This window comes from Patagioenas fasciata, chromosome 2 (genome assembly GCF_037038585.1).
Source record: "Patagioenas fasciata isolate bPatFas1 chromosome 2, bPatFas1.hap1, whole genome shotgun sequence".
Classification (NCBI taxonomy): domain Eukaryota; kingdom Metazoa; phylum Chordata; class Aves; order Columbiformes; family Columbidae; genus Patagioenas; species Patagioenas fasciata.
The window spans coordinates 102,628,012-102,644,776 of NC_092521.1; the positions used below are offsets into that span (position 1 = coordinate 102,628,012).

Sequence of the window (16,765 nt, forward strand, 5' to 3'; positions counted from 1 at the left end):
AGCACCAAGCAGCATCTTCATCTGTGAGTAGTCACTAAAATTAGCCTGCTTGTGAAACAAGGTCTTGGTTTGCACAAGTAAACATTTCAAACTTAGAAACTGTATTATCGAAAACTTGGTGGCTAAATCCTTATGGCTTTACTTGCTTTTTTGTGTGCAGCCTGTATCTTTTTCCAAGCTGCTGTTGCATTCACAAATAGCATCCATAAAATGACTGAGGTCAGGACCCCACGATTTTGCCGAACATTAGGAATATCTTGTAAGATGTTACCAGGCAAGCAGCATTAAATGAGAAGAAACACGCAAAGACCAAAGAACTAGCTCAGTCTTTGTTCACTACTCTAAAAATGCCATTAGGGTCTGTTCAGGCTGTCAAAGGATCCAGCTTTATCCTCCCAAATTCGTTTCTGTTTTGCTGATTGCATTACTTCCTTGTAGCTCATCCACAATGAATAAAACTTTATTTTAATTTAGAAAGATGTTTTGTGCTTTATTTTTACTGCAAGGAAAACAACTGATATCCCCTCCCCCCAGCAAAAAGTAATGCAGGAACCTAGTCCCTGGCAGCTGTTGCTGACTTTAAGCACCATATATAAGGTATTAAACCACCCACTTTATGTTCTAATAACATTAACAGTCTCACATGAACCAGGACATTCAGAGTTAAAGCTGAAATTCTCTCCTTAAGTCACCACATTGTGTCTAGGTACAGTATTGCAGCACTTAATCAGGGGGCCTCAGAGCAGTGGGGGGTTCATACCATATGTGCTATAATACCTAAGCACAGCGGGGTGAGTTAAGGACAGAGTTTTAGACTTAACTCTGAATTTCTTAGGTTCTGGCAGTCCTGTGCTTTATGTTTTTGAAAAAAAAAATCGTAGTATGTGTATCTAGAGAGTTACTTTTCTCTTAAAAAACAAAACAAAACAAAGAAAAAAAAACGACAAATGAGGATGACTTCTTAAGAAAAGATGAAAGCAGGTATCCAACACGAGCCACCTACAGCATAAACATGGACATGTTGATATTCTACAAAGATTTATAAAACTTTCAAGCACATTAACTTAATCCAGATGATTATAATAAAGCTATGCTAAAAATCTTGCTTCAACATGAACTTCATAGTTTTTAAGTTATTTATTCAAATTATATTGTGTTGGATTTTCTTAGCATCTTCTAGACCCCAGCCTAGAGTGTGGTGGGCACTGCAAAATATACTCCCTAATGAGATGCTTACTTTTAAAAAAATGAATACTATTTGTGCTAGATCTGTGCTTCTTCTTGGGAACCCGGTTAGCAAATATGCATTTGCTACGTATTAAACAAGTTTCAGATTCAAAATTGATTCACATAGAAACCCCATAAAACAACCTGCAAGAAGGTAAGAAGACTAAATTTGACAGTGTAACACTGAATTTTCCTAGGGCAGCTCTGCAAATCTCCTAGTGATATCACATGAAGACAGAAAAAATAGACCCTCTACTTCTTCCTAATGTAAGAGAAAAGGTATTTTAACGAAGAACACCTACACATTCTCAGATCTAAAAAGGAACAATAACAGAAGTTGGGCCAAAACTGTATTTCCAGTATTAGTTTCTGGAAACAACACTCCTACAAAGTACGTCTCATCTATGGTTAAGGTAAAATTTTTTGCTTGTTAAATAGTTCCATTCTCATCTGGGTGTCTGCTGTTTCTACAGAAAACTGGGAAAGTAAATTTCCACAGTACATACTACTTACCTTCTCCTCAAAACAAATTCACTCCCCTTGCATCAAAATCCATTTTCGTAAGTTCAGGATAGATCCCTTGCTAAGATTATTTACTATGGCTGCATCATCTGCAAGTCAAATCAACTGAATGGAAAATAACCATCAACTGAGCAGTGTTGCCCTCCTCTAACTAAGGCTGGATTGGTTTAAGCTCTGATATAATATACCATACCTTGGTGAACAACCATCAACTCACCTGATGATTTTTAATGTGGGACACCAGCAAGGTCTAGAAGGAATGTTTGAGGCACACATGTGAAACACACCCTCAAGAACAACCCCCAGTGAAAACACAAGTTCACCTCTTCAGAGAAAAGCTTATTAAAAACTAGCAGATCTCCGTGGTTTTATTGCAAAGCAATCAACCTCAACCTGTAAAGGAGTCTGACCTCACCCAGATTCATGGGTCTTCTATTTTTGCCTTTACCTGCTAGTGATAGGAATTGATTTAAAATGTTCTAAAATTAGCTCTGTGCATCAAAGGATGGTTATAGCATGTCTAGGTAATGTTTCAGTTTTACACCTTTCACTGTTCTGTGTGTGTTCTCTAATTAGAAAAGTGTAACCCTTAAATCCAGGAATCGGTGACTGAGTTAACTTTCCTCCTGGAGGAGTACTTGGAAATTGACTTCCTCATAAGTGAGGTTGTTTCTCTGGGATGCAGGTGGAAACCAGAGTGTAGTTCTCATAAAGTTAACAAGGTCAGGCCTCACTTAATTTAAGTCCCCTATTGCCAATGAAGGTAGGTAAAGTTCTCTACCACTACAGATCAGCCCTCCAAAACCAGAGCAGTGGTCTTTTGCAGTTTTAATGCATCAAAAAAGAATGGATTAAAAATGTCCCAAATAATCAGAAACAGAAGAGGTTAAAAAGATAATCTAAATGCAGTGCTTGTGTAATAGTATAATACAATGGACACATACAGTGGGAAATAATTCTATGCTTTTCCATTTAAGTGTTTTGTACTGGAAGATCTGAACACAGTCGCAATAACATCAACACAGGCAGGCAGCACCAAAACCATAAGCATCACACTAAGTTACTAGTCCAGAAAAAAGGCACCCCTATGTCTTGTTTTTATCATTAACAACTTTCAGCTTCTTTTCCTCACATGTCTATCCTCCCTGCTTTTAGGCTGGAAGAAACAGTGAAGTGGTAAAAGGAGTTTGTGCTCATAAAGGTTTGATGACTCGACCATCTGGCTGGGAATGCTCATAAAGGAAGCCCTGCAGAGGTGAAGAAGGTCAGAGACTACACAAGGCGTGGCTGAGGTGGGTCCTGGCGCTCCTCTGACTGGCACCCAAATTCAGTCCAACTGGTTGTAAGGTGCTCTCATCAACCTCCGAAGCAAAGTGCCTCTGTGGACTAGGGATAGATCACAGTTCTATGGGAACATAAAGGAAACCACTCTGCCCATATCCGATTGTAATCACTTCCATGTCTCCCAGCGCTCAGCTCATTAACAAGTGACCTGAAGGCAGGGGAAAAAGCCCACAACTTGTGTGTAACAGAGCCTTGCTGTTTAGAGACTATAAAAGTAAACAGACCTGGTTCACTTGGAAAAAAAAAAAAAAAAGAGAAAAAGAAAAGAAGAAAAAAATACAAAAACGTTCTCTTAAACATTTAACACTATCCAATTTTAAAAATTAGTTACATGACGAGTACCTGGCCAATATATCTTTGCATTTACAAATTATTTTTCCCCTCTAGAAATGTTATACAGAGTCACAACTGTTTAAACCACAATTCTGTGCTATATGCCCCAAAAGCATATCTTTAAAATCTATACACACAAAGTTATAGTCTTCTGCTGTACTGATTGCCCTGGCAGCAGGTAAGTGCCCAGCATCAGGTTTATGAATTGTGGGCTTCGTTAGTCTTAAAATGGTAACAAAGGAAGATGCGTCCTAAAAAGTGTCATCCTTCATCTGAGAGGGTAGTGCCTGACACATTAGAAATCTATATGCTCAATTAACCACTGGCAGGCTCATTTTTTCTATGCTTCTCACTCAGCCTCTCCCCCTGCTTCTCCTAACCCCTCCACCCTTCCTTCTGACTGAATCTGTCAACCTTTGCATTGACAGCCCTTACTATATGCAAACACTCAGTTACAGACTGGCTTGAGGAGTTGCTTTTGGCTGCTACTTGTTCTCTCTCTCTACCAGTTTCCAGTGAATAGCCAGACTGTGTTTTGCTTTTGATTACTAAAAGTTAATACATTCAGATCCTTTGCTGTTAAAAGTTAGTTCACAAATTCAAAATCTATCTACAGTTTGGTGATTAAACTGTAATTTTTGTTCATAAGTGTTGAGAACAAGAACACTATCTGAGGAAGCAAAGTCATGTATACTTCTCTTCCATTAAAAAAAAAAAAATCAGTCTGAGATCAGTTGTGAATACAACATTTGAATCTGCCCAGGATTTTTGGTTTTTTCCCATTATTTAAAAATACCCTTAATTATATGGGCAGCCTTACAGAAACAGTTTCAGAAGTCACAGTTTTGGGTGGGAGAGATAAACAGGGGGAAAAAACCAAAACAAAACATAAAATAAGGGAGGGAAAGTTAACAGGTAGGAAACACAGCCAAGCAGAACAGAAAGCCAGTGTCCTAAATGGTTAATCCGGCACAACTATTAGCATACACATGATTAACTGTACAGTAGGCCTGATTAAGTGTGTCTGTACATTATGCTAATCCCTGTATGCTGACTGGCTGACCTGATTAATGGTACACCAGACTCTGCACACTGATGGAAGAACGAAGTCCCGGTCTCACCGCCCTTCTGCAAAGAAAGCAGGGGAACATAGGAGAGCAGCGCATAGCCAGTTACCCAATGTGTGGCAAAGAAAGGGAAGGAAAGGGAGAGGTCACACTCCTTGTGTCTAAACGCTAAGTTTGAGATGCAAAGTTTAAGAGAATGAAATTGCTTTCACAGTTTTACTTCCTAAAATTTAAGTCTGTCTTTAGAGTTACTCTGGTGTAGGTGAGATATTTACTTATTCTAGAGTTTGTCCGTGCTTCTCTCTGTATAACTCCCAGCCCTCATATGTATAGGAAACCTACCACAGGAAAATACAAATACTCAGCACCAACTGCCTCCAAAAATATTTCCAAAAATCTACGTTATCATCAGTCTTGTGCTTGCTGAATGCACAGAACACATAATTTTCAACCATACTTTTAAAGCTACTCATTTCAGCTAGCTTTTAAGATTCAAAGTATTTCTGAAGTCTACACAGGATATGCAGTATCCAGAGGAGACTTCAGTGGTGGTTTTGAGACTAGGTAGTTCAGTGCCTAAGATAAGTGCCTAAAAATGGAATTCATTGATGCCCCCACCCTGTTTGCCTGTAAAAACAGATGATGTATGTTTAGCTATACGCTCCTGCGTGTTATTGAGTTATTAACACTGAAAGTCAGCAGTCTTATTAAGCTGAAGAACTTGCTAAATAGCTTCAATAAAAGCTTAATGTTTAGACAAGGAAGTTAAAACAGATTTGTGCCTTGTGCCTCAAACATACTGTGGTCTACACGTATCAGGTAGGCATATAGCATCTAAAAAAGTAAAAATCCACATCTAGGTCAGTGTAAAAATATGAAGTGAAAATATGAAATATTAAAAATATGAAATATTAAAATATGAAATTCTGTATACTATTGATTCACACCATCTGTTCTAGGTCAGGTACGTAAACTTTTTTAGCCATGTACTTTTATCCAGAGCAACTTAAAGGGATTAAACCTCTGACCTTTAAAGTGCTGAATAGCTTTTCTTCAGTAACTTGAATGAGGTATTCATGTGAGGTCAGTCTAGTTATAGCAAGTCAAATTTACCTGCTGGTGTTGGCACAAGTTTGGTCTGTGGCAATAACTCTAGAATCTGTTCCCACAAAATGAGGTTTCCAGAAGTGGCCAAGCAGTCAATACCAAAAGTTTGGACTGGGGTATCATGGCAGTTAGACTGGTAGAGGGTTGTGAGCCAGTGCAGAGAGAATAAAAAATACAGAATAGTTGGGCTGATACTGCTCTTCTTGCCCTTCCTCTGGTGAATTCCTTCATGACTTGTAACTCAAGGCCTGTGGAAACCTGTATTAATTGAACACTGGCAGTATTGGTGTAAGAGACTGACTCAGTCCTTGTGTTTTATCTCATGATGGTAGTCATGGCATCAAGTCTGTAAGCAAGTGTGTTACACAGACAATCAAAAGAGAATCCAAAACACCAATGACATGTGCAACAATGATACTGGTGAGGTATTTTCAATTGGTTAAATTTTATTAAGTGAAGCTGTTATTCTTAAATATTTGTTTAGTTCTGGTAACTATTATCTCTGGAATGATTCAAGGGATGTTTTTTTCAATATTTGCAACAGGTTCCTACATGCTTGGGCTACATATATGTTGCATTGCAATAGTAACTGTCTCACATGAATTGTTAAAAAAATCCATACACTGAGGACACAACTGCCTAGAGCCAGCCAATATGAAATGCTGTAGAAAAGGTATGTATTAAACAGTCCTTCGTGGCAGAGACATTATTTGGGTGGAAGCCCCATTTTTTGCTCCTGGGGTCTTCAGCCCAGACACTTCAAGTAAAGGTAGTTGTCCACATATGCTGCTTGCATAGAACAAGGGTATTCTTTTAATGTGCGGTAGTGAAAAAAGTGTGGTAGTAGCACCATTTTCATTTGCATGTGTAGCTGATTCTTTGAAAAACTTACAACGAAATGCAATGTTCTTTAAATAGATTTGTTCAAAACCACAATTGTTTATTAAGGGTTGGGTGAGCAGCAGACGGGGGGGTGGGGTGAGAAAGGGCAATTCTCTTCCTCTTTTGCAAGAATTTCCCTACTTATGCATTTCTCCATCTACTGTTTCATTGAAGTGTCATCTCAGTTAAATACTCTGACATATATCCTGTCTCATGTACTTGTGGTCAGAACCTCTCACCTAGAATAGGGTTGATAGACATTTGAGTCCCACCAAAGCCTGAGCTTAAAGTGCACATCTTTCACCTCTTCAAGATTAGTTTGTGGAGGAGAGAAAAGGAGTATCTTTCCAGTGAGTGCTATGTGACTAGATAGCAAATAATCCACGGAGTCTGAAAGAAAGATGAAAGTCACAGTCAAGTGCTTTCTTCTAGGAAAGGGCTGCACTCCTGGGAGCACTTTCGTACATTGCCAAATGACTTCTTGGCCTTAAGGTGTGAGCCAGGGACCAAGATACTCAAGTTGTCATCACCTGGGCCCACACCTGTACTCCAGACAGGTGAGGAGCTCTCTAAATACATTGTGAGTCTAGATATCTCCTGGGTTGGCAGTAGCTGAGTATCTGGGACCCAGAAACCCTACTTCACCCTACTTTGGATGTTCAAGTCAGCACCCCTTTCTAGCAACAGAAATTTTCTCAGGTCACAAAATGCAGCAAACAAAAATATATCCCCGTATCTCTGAGGAATTCTCTTGCAGTGGCAGGGAAGATCACAAATTACCTTCACACTGGATAAAGTTACCTTTACTAGCATAGTGGCATACCAAGTCTACCAGGGCACATTGTCAGTAAAATTCCCAATTCCTGTGAATTCCAGCTTCTGCTAAGTGAATAATGCCCATGTCTTGCAAAAATGTTTAGGTTGATTAGTAGAAATATCTAATAATCATCCACTGAATTTAAGGAAATTCAAGGAAACTATTTTTAGGCTAACATCCAAGCAGATGCAAATTCTGTTCTTCAGAGTTTCCTGCTAAAAAGCAGTTTGTGACCCTGCTGTTTGTCAGATAAAGGTGCAAAAGTGACATTTTGCAGTGGTTTTTTTAAGGATTTTTTTTAAGGATAGAGTTCATTTATGTCAAAAAAAACATGCAGATTACTCATTTAGTGTGCCTCTGATATGTCTCCAGGTTACAGAAGTTAAACCATAATTTTCCTGCTTTCTCTGTGTGACTTTTAGTTTTTGTACGTGTTCAGGTAGAAGCACTGCTTTGAATGCAGACAGCAAGTATTGTAGATGCAGATGTGAGCAAAGGGCTCTCATATAGTAATGTACTAGGGAAATGTCTACCTCTCTTTACTTGAAAAAGTCATAGGCAACTTCTTAGTTTGCAAAAAACATTCATTTACTGCTTGCAGCTCTTCAATAATTAGTTTTTCAAAGTTTTTACTCTGTGGTTTAATCCCAGTTATCCAGATTTTAGCTGAGTCCTGTAAATAGCTTGGCACTGTTTCTGTTCACCAAAGGAAGGGGCACCAACATAGTTCTGCTGTGAACACCTGAAAGAATTGTATGTATGTATTTAACAAACGCACAGCCAATTCTGCAAGTAGTTTTCTGCTAGTATACTTGCTTCTAAAACAATTTGGCTTTGAAGCTTTTTAACTGTGGTTTCATTTGGATGCAAGAAGGAAGTGTTTGAAGCTTAAAATCAGGTTTAGATAAAAGTAGTAAAACAATCACTCAGTTGGTCATCTACATACTTTTGAAAACTCCACCAGTCTTCCTGGAAAATTAGGGAAGCCAACAGCCTCAGAGCCCATCTCAAAGGAATTTCACTGGCTTCTGTATTTATGCTGTGGTTTTATCACCCAGTTACTTCTCCATTTCTGAGGAGAAACTAATTTGAAACACTTAGCTTTCTGTGAACCAAGAAGAAACCACAGAATGCCTTCAGGCCAGTGCCCTGTTGTTTAACCGCAGGATTCATTTGCTCAGATATTTCAGGTGACTGAGGTGTTGAAGTGTATCAAAAAGAATGAGGTGGGATTTTAAGTGACTAAAGTCCACACAGGTTCCAGTTTTGGAAAATATAATGGAAAACTATGACAGCAAGCAGAGGAGATTAATCAAAGCATGCAAGAAATACATGTACATAGGCTCGTTTTGGTCCCGACTGTATTCCTCCACCTTCATTATACACAGAAAACCACTGACTCCCCTGAGACAGGACTGGTAAAATACAGTCCTCTCCTGTACATCCTGAATTCTCATGTTAATCTCTACCCAAACTTGGAGTCCACATAAGACTTTGAGGGAATTTATAAAACAGCATATTCCTCAGTGACTAAAGAAGAAAGCTTGAAAAGAATACAAATACCATTAAACTGGCAGCATTTGCTAGCAGTTGCATCCAAGACATCAGAGTTTCCATCCTAACTAGGAGACAGTTGCATGAGAACTGAGCAATGCCTGTCAATTAAAAAAAGGCTAGGGTAGAAGTTCAGTATGCAATTACCTGGATTTCGTGTCCTGACCAGAGGCAAAGGTAGCCCATCAGCTTGCTGAGGAAGATCAAGAAGCCGACACACTAACAGAGAATATGTCTAAGTGTATTTATGGTTAGGTTGGGATGTCTGTTTTCAATAGTTTAATTTTGTATACATTTTAAAATAAAGTATTGAGACCACTTGAGAACATGTATATTTCAAAGGGAAACCAGAATTTGCTGAAGAACAGAGTATGTATTGCTGCAATGCAGAAGGGGCGGATCAGGAGCCCTTAAAATTCCAGTTAATTTCTCCTAATAATATGAACTCATTCAGGCCATGAACAGATCTGAAAGTTTTCATCATAAGGAAGAATTTGAGAGCCAAGTTTCCTGATATAGAGCTGTAAGAGGTGCCTGAACAGAACCTTTCGTGATGTCACCTATAATCATGTACTTTTCAGTCTGTAAAGGGCAAGGATAGGTATGCCGTTAGCTTTGCAGCTCACCTAACTGGCTGACATGAAATCCCCCATTTCACCCCACCAGTGTTCTTACCCTTCCTCTCCCATGTGTGCTATAGCAGCAGAACAGCTGTTCATCTCCTTTCATCTGGGACTCTGCTTTTGTTTAGCCCTGACGACCACAAATCACATCACTCCAATGGCCATTCTCATTGCACCAAAGGCTGATGGAAAAACAGATCCACTTCAAGACTCCCATTCAGAAATCCCAGAGAAGGAAGCAGATACTAGTGTCTTCCTGGTTCCTAGCCTGGATTCTTTTCTAGCCTGTAGTCCATTTTTCACTTGTACCTGATAAGGTGCCGCATTGAAACTGAAGCCATGTGGTGGCTGTCAGTTGTGGCTAATGTGCTATGCAGAATAAAGGGCAAAGGCAGGTGGTGCTGGAGGTGTAAAAACAGAGGCTGCAGCCATTGAAATGGTCTTCACATTAATTGGCAGGAAAAGGGCACTGATAGGCATGGATTGTCAAGATGGCTCCTCTGACCCTTCTGGTTAATCCAAATGAGTAATTAATGAGTTTGTTATGATTAGCACTGCAGTGAACTCTTCACTAGACAAATACTTTTAAGCTCTCACACTTTAGCTCACCAGCTGATTGCCATTTGGCTAGCAGATTTGTTTCCCTCTGAGAGGCTGAACACACCTATTAGTCATGCAGGGGGAGAATATAGCTAAAAAATACAAATAAGAATCCTACCATTTGACACCACTGTGAAAGTGGGAATGCATATTCTCTCAGCAGAGCTGACAAAACAAGTTATAATATATAGGCCCGTTGTATACTAGGAGCAGTTACCAGCTGATGAAGTGGAGGAGGGATTGTGTACTGAGCATCAAAAAATGTAAAACACATACTTGAAGGCTTTTTTTCTCTTCCTCTGAAAGAATCAGCAAAACAGGAGACAGGAGCCATTAGCTTCCCTTTTTCACTGGAACGTGTCAGATGGATTTGTAATGGAAAAGTGTTTGTATCCAACATCTTCAGTGCTGGCTCTGCCAAAAATATCAGCAGCCTGAAGATGGATTTGTTTTGATACCAGTAATACCTTATTTAATTAGGATTACCTGTTAACTTGTGGCTGCTCAGATTTTACAAGAGAGGTTTGTGCATTTGTGGTTGGTTCAGGGAGTGGGATATTCTCCTCTGCTTTCTCACTTTAATGTCAGCTGAGGCTGATGGGGCACAGAAGTTAAAGGATGGGAAGACCAGACGCTCTTTCCTCAGACCTAAGTAACTTTGAGATAAACAGTAGTAGACAAACTGGTTCGTGAGAGAGAAGAGAAGATGCATAGAAATCCAAGCAGCCTACCAACCCCAGGAGCAGGCCCAGGACATTTAGGCAGAGATCCACTGGTGAGAAGAGCAGGAGAAGGAAGTGTGTGCTATGCAGCTTACAGACTGTCACCTGTGTAAAAAGGACAAAAATGGCCAATTTTTGTCTCCACAGTTGCCAGCCACTTCTGGCCAACTCTGGATTTGTGCTAGAAACTGAATAAATAAAATAAAATGACCCACTTTCAAAGCACATTTCAGGTTTCCCCAGGCAAGCCTAACTCTATTTCATGTGCTAATTACAGAGATTATAAAGAAGGGAGACACAGGACTACCACCTATCTCTGCCACTGCCCTTAAAACAAATGTAAAGGACAATTAACAACAGATTAGCTCCATGTCCTAGTTTGCCATGTGAGGATGATCGCTGACCTTCTCATTTCATCCTCATTAGTGTCTCAGGCCAACAGACCCATTGCTCTTCAATCATCACCCATCATCCTCTGCTTCAACACATGGAAACAAATGATGTGTTGCCAAGAAGGTCAGGGGTCAAATATGAGTTTTGTTGTTGCTGGAGTGCAAACTGGAGGCAATGGGGTCAACTTTGGGGCAAATCTTTGTAGCAGTCTGTTTGAACAGAGAAACTATTTTGAATGCGTGAAGCATGACACCCACTGTTTGTTTTCTCCTTGCAGCAGGAATTTACTAATTTTTTTTTTTTCATTTTCTATTTTTTTAGTGACATACAAGAAACACACAGGGAGAAACAACTGGTGATTTGTTGTCTTTCTGAGAATTAAAGGTTAAATTGCAAAGGGACAGGCTAAGAGCATCCACGGTGTCACATGGATCTATTTTTGCCTTTCAAAGCTGCATGTTGTTCATAAAGTTATGAATGCTAGACGCTTTTCAGGCTGCATCTCTTCATGCTGCTGTGACGCCAGAGCTACTTTCCAATTTGCCATGGATAGCCTCTGAAGACTGACAGGGCTGAAGGCACCCAGTGCCACTGTAAATGAGCCCCATTCATTTCTTGCCATGGGCATATGGCATGCCATTGTCCTCGGCCACCGAGGCAGAAGTGATGCAATTTGTTGGCATGTCCTGTCACAGCACAAACTATCTATCCCACTGAGCCCCTAGAAAACAACAGAAGTCAGAAAAGGGCAGCCAAAAACTTCACAGCTTTATCAGAAGAACACACATGCACACACCACCCTGGTTTCAAATGAAAATAAATAAATAAATAAACAAACAAAAAATAAATAAATCAATAAATCCCCTGTCCTTTTTTTTTACCTCTATGGGACTTATATTTTTCTCATTTCTTCAGGCTCTCAAAAGTTGTTGTCTAAACCACCAGAAAGCCTCTCTTTTTTTTTTTTGTCTTCCATGAATGAGAATTCGGCCTTTTATTTCTTCTAATTTTTAATTCTAACTAAGACTGCTGAACGGCAGAAGTTTAGCATATTTTCTGTGTTGTGCATTTAGTGAGAAGTCATGAGTTAAAAAGGTGGTCAAATATGATACCTTCAAATTGGAGATACGATACTATATACTCCCGAGAAACTATTAAAAAATCACATGCGCTGGTTGAGAAGAAACAAAGTTGTTTATTTGGTTTTGAATTAACTTAAAACTTGGGCTGGTTCAGAATTCATAGCAGAACTTCAGGATTACTTAATGTTCCAGTTAAGTGAAACTGAAACGAGGCGGGGGGAAATCCAGTCACAATACAAAGCAACAACAAAGGCTGAGCACAGAGAAATTCAAATGTGGGGAAGAGAGAGGGGGAGTGAGGTAAGAAAAAAGCAGGGGGATGGAGGGGTCACCAGCGAGCTTCCCAGTAAGAACAAGACAATTGAACTTAGTCTGTCCTCATTTGCACCTGGCAAGCACAGTTGTCAAATGCTGTACTGAAAGCAAGGACACTGAAAAAAATAGTTGAACAAAGCCAGAAACACTGTAGTGTTGAGATGGTTTAGATGAGAATTCAGCAATCATTGGATGCATTTTTCTGCCCAAAAGCCAGACATCTGTGCCAGTCCGTTTTCTGGAGAGATTTCCATGCTTGGTATCTAATTCAGCACTTCCTATAGTGAGAAAAATATGCTTTTCATTCAGGTGTGGCTTGAAGAAAATGTTGGTTTAGATTAAAAAAAAAAAAAAAGTTTTTGACTTTGAACATGCTGTGCAGAACTCCAGACTACTCTGAGGGTTTTCCAAAAGCCCAAATCCTAGCATGTTTCTGAATGCTGCTGTATGTATTTTGCATCTGTAAGGTGTACAGCTTAGTTTTGCCTTTCAGTAATAAGCTGTGCTGCAAATAAGTTGTGTGCAATAAGTAGGGCTGCAAGTCAGATATTTAGGGGTGGCTGTGACCAGATTTCCACTGTAAATTAAGTGTGCGATAGAATGAGAGTGTGAGTTATACAAGGGCAAATTTGTACCCATAAAATGAAGTCAAATATACTACAGTTTAGTGAGAGCTGGGTCCACAGTGAAAAGTTCAAACTCAGATCCAAACTTCTCCAAAGTTTGTGGTATATTCAGTTCACCATTTTGATTTTAATCCATTCTAATTGTTTTAGTGGGTTTCTATAAACCAAATCACATGCAACACTTAAGCTGGGATGTTCAGCCTGGTTAGATTTAGAAAATGAACCCATGTTAGATGTCAGAACTAATTTTTGTAGAGATAAAAGTATCATGCTCCATATGGTTCACATTTCTGAGCATAGACTTTTTACACTAACTAGGCCAAATGTAAGCCTGTGTGACACACATAATTACATGGGCTATTCTATTTAACTGAATATCTTTGATACAGTCATTTCTCAGGTTTCTTTGGCAATGCAAAGGGAGTTGTGGAACTTGTTACCATTTCCCTTGAGAAACAAAAGAAAAAGTAGTTCTGTATGACTCTTTGAGATTTCAGTGTGAGCTAGTATCACCATCATGCAGTTGAAAAATTCAAGAGTTTATGTGTCTACTCCAGTGAAAACCCTGTCAGTTGCTATTCTGACCCTGAGTTTCCTTCTGAAAACACACACTCCTAAAAGAGTGAAAGCTCTCATGTCCAAATTTGACATTTTGCATCATTGGGCAATGGGAAAACCAGAGGAATTTTGTTTTCAAAATAAGAACATACTTTTTGCATGGCAAAAAATGTCTTAAACTTTCAGTAGACAGAAAAACAAGTGAAAGGTTCCAGGTATAAAAGAGGCAGTTAGACATGGAGTGGGTTCTCAGCAGAAGTCCACAAACCTTTAAGGACCGTAAATGCATGGAAATACAAAGCTGTGAAAGCTATCCCAAATCTGAGCTAGTTACTAGCATATCTAAACCCAACTGACTTGCACTGGGGCTCCTATGACAATTTGTGCAAATGTAGCTTTGGAGAAAAATTAAGTGAAGGCAATTTTTAATTTTCAAATGTTCAGGCAAAGAAGCATGTCTACTTGCCTAACAAGGCACTGGGCAAAAGTGGAAGAAACATCACCCACCAACTGTGAATAAACATCCCTTCTTTTAAATGAAACAATTAGTTCCATGAAAATACATTTATAGAAAGCTTCATGCATCCACATATGAATGACATATATGAAAAAATGACATTATTTGCCATGTGGCAAGTCAACAAAGGCCATTAGAAAAAGGATGGATTTTGTCACTGCAGTGACAGAAGTGTCTAATTCCAAGACACAGAAATAAAAAACCTGGCAGGGGTGCAGTGGCCCAGACTTTTTAGCCAAGGCATTGATCATTATCACTCCAAAACATTTTGAGCAAAGAACCACAAAAGAAAACAGAAACCTTCCCTTCTAAAGGTACACCTAAAATATTTTTAAACTATTTTATTCTAGTGATAATGAACTCAGCATAGCATATTTCCTCCATTTTAATGACCATCTGGGGCTTATAGGCCACGTCAGCACCTCAGGCCATTGATCCCTTCCCATCTGGCCAGTAACCTAGAGGAGGTGCTCCTGTGCTGAAGCATTTCTATCTCAATTATTGTTGACTGGGTAATGCGATGGGGAGAAAACCCAAGTAGAAGGTAAGCAAAAGCAGTAAGAAGCAGACATAAAGCAATGACATTGAGTCAGCTTAGCGTTTGCAAAGACCAGACTCAGTAGTTTACCTCTCGATCTACTTGTAAGACTTACCAATGAAGAAGGAACAAGACTTCACCTTCAGTGTCTTGTAGTTTTCTTTTAATGTGGTAGGAAGAGGCAAGGGCATCTCATAGTGATTTGTGGTTTCTATCCTAGAGCTAAAATTGGAGTTACCAGGGAAAAAAGAGATTTGAAATATAGGTAGAAAAAGAAAAAACATGAACAAAATTTGAAGAACCGGCTTTATCAGAAAATCTCCAAGCTTCCATGGCCATCAGTATGGGAAAAGACCAACTTATTTTAATAGCAGGGGGAAAGCATCTACTACAGCAGGGTGCTAGCAGTGGCAAAATAGAAGAAAAGACATATAAACCTGATGTAAAGTATTAATAGAATACAGACTTTAGTATAGAAAATAAGGATACTGGGGACTAAGGCTTGGACAAAATTATGAACAAGTGAAAAATAGTGAGAATGAATCCTTAAAAGTTCACCAGGAAGAAATCCTAGCAGAGGAGTGGCATTATCATTAGTTGACAGTGACACAATTTTGAATTTTAATTATGAATATTGGTGTTGTTTGTATAAACATCAAGATAAATTGTTTGTGTCACATGAGCCTGATGCATTAGAAAGTACTACATTAGATAGTCAGGAGGACACAAAATATTACTTGCAAAAATAAGTTTCTAAGTCTAATCTAAATAAGTTTCTAAGATTAATCATATGTAAGAACTCAGGAGAGCTGACAGAATACAGAAGGAGTTTGGGAAACTGAAAGACATCTCATGCTATGTCATCACTAGTAAAAAGCATAAGTAGCAATATTTATTGGCCTCACAAACTTAACTAAAGAAATTATATTTAGTTGTATCTCCTTAGCTGTATGTCACTTTTTGTAGGGAACCTAACTTTCTACTCTGAGAAAATCTAATGTAGCATTTGGCCAAACACCTTGATCAAAGTGCATATTCAGAGCATGAGGAATCAGCCAAGTGTATGGTCTTTGCAGCACTTTGAAGAGTGGCACATTTGTGGAAATATTTCTGTGCTTAAAATTTAGGGATAGCAAAAAGTCTGGCAGAATAGCAAGCGAGAGGGAGGCTGGCTAGTCTTTAGAATGAATGACCTGAATCCATTGGCATTCTGGGTCTAGCTTGTAATACAGCCAAGTGAGATATGTAACAAACAGAAATGTAGGCCTACATTTTTTAAGGAATTATTCTAAAAAGGATACAGATGGTATGGTGAGCACACAACTCAATGAGTTTCTGTTTTGATTCTGTGGAAAAGATAATCTAGTTGTTGAGTGAATAGACAGAAAAGACACAAGCGCAACTAGGACCATGTCACTAGAAGACAAGACAGAGATACTGTGCACACATAACTTGTGCCCACTTTGCAAAAACTATATTGAAAAATTGAAGAGGGTGAGATAAAAAGCAACAAAATTTATGTGAGACCTGAAGGAATTGGCTTACAGTGGAAGACTTACAGAGCTCCCTCCATTTAGCTTATCAAAAATAAAATTGAGAGGTGGTTTAAATAGAGAATGTAAGTGCCTTCACAGGAAGAAAATACAAGGTAGTAAAGGCCTCTTTAATCTAATACAGAAAGAAGCAACAAGAACCAATGGCTAAAAGCTGAAGTCAGACAAATTCCAATTGGAAATAAGCCACAGTGAGAATGATTAACTGTTGGAACAAACTACCAAAGGAAATGGTGGATTATCCATCTCCTGATTGCTTCAAATCAAGGCTGAATGCTGTGATAGCTATAACCAAACACAAGGTAGATTTTACTGTAAATCAAGTTGTTCAGAGAATCAAAGGAGTTTCAGATACATAAGAGGTGAAACCAGATGAACTAGTTTC

The 16,765-nt window shown here is 39.0% G+C and overlaps 1 long non-coding RNA gene across 1 annotated transcript in view; it reads right to left on the reverse strand.

Moving 5' to 3' along the window:
- Positions 1–12,425: 12,425 nt before the first annotated feature.
- The window catches only part of LOC136097674 (uncharacterized), an 82,278-nt gene continuing 77,938 nt past the window's right edge, over positions 12,426–16,765 (reverse strand). The window contains exons 5-6 of the long non-coding RNA XR_010650860.2: positions 14,943–15,049; positions 12,426–12,866 (exon numbers count right to left, since the gene is read on the reverse strand). This is a non-coding gene — a long non-coding RNA (uncharacterized lncRNA). The remainder of the gene's footprint in view (positions 12,867–14,942; positions 15,050–16,765) is intronic.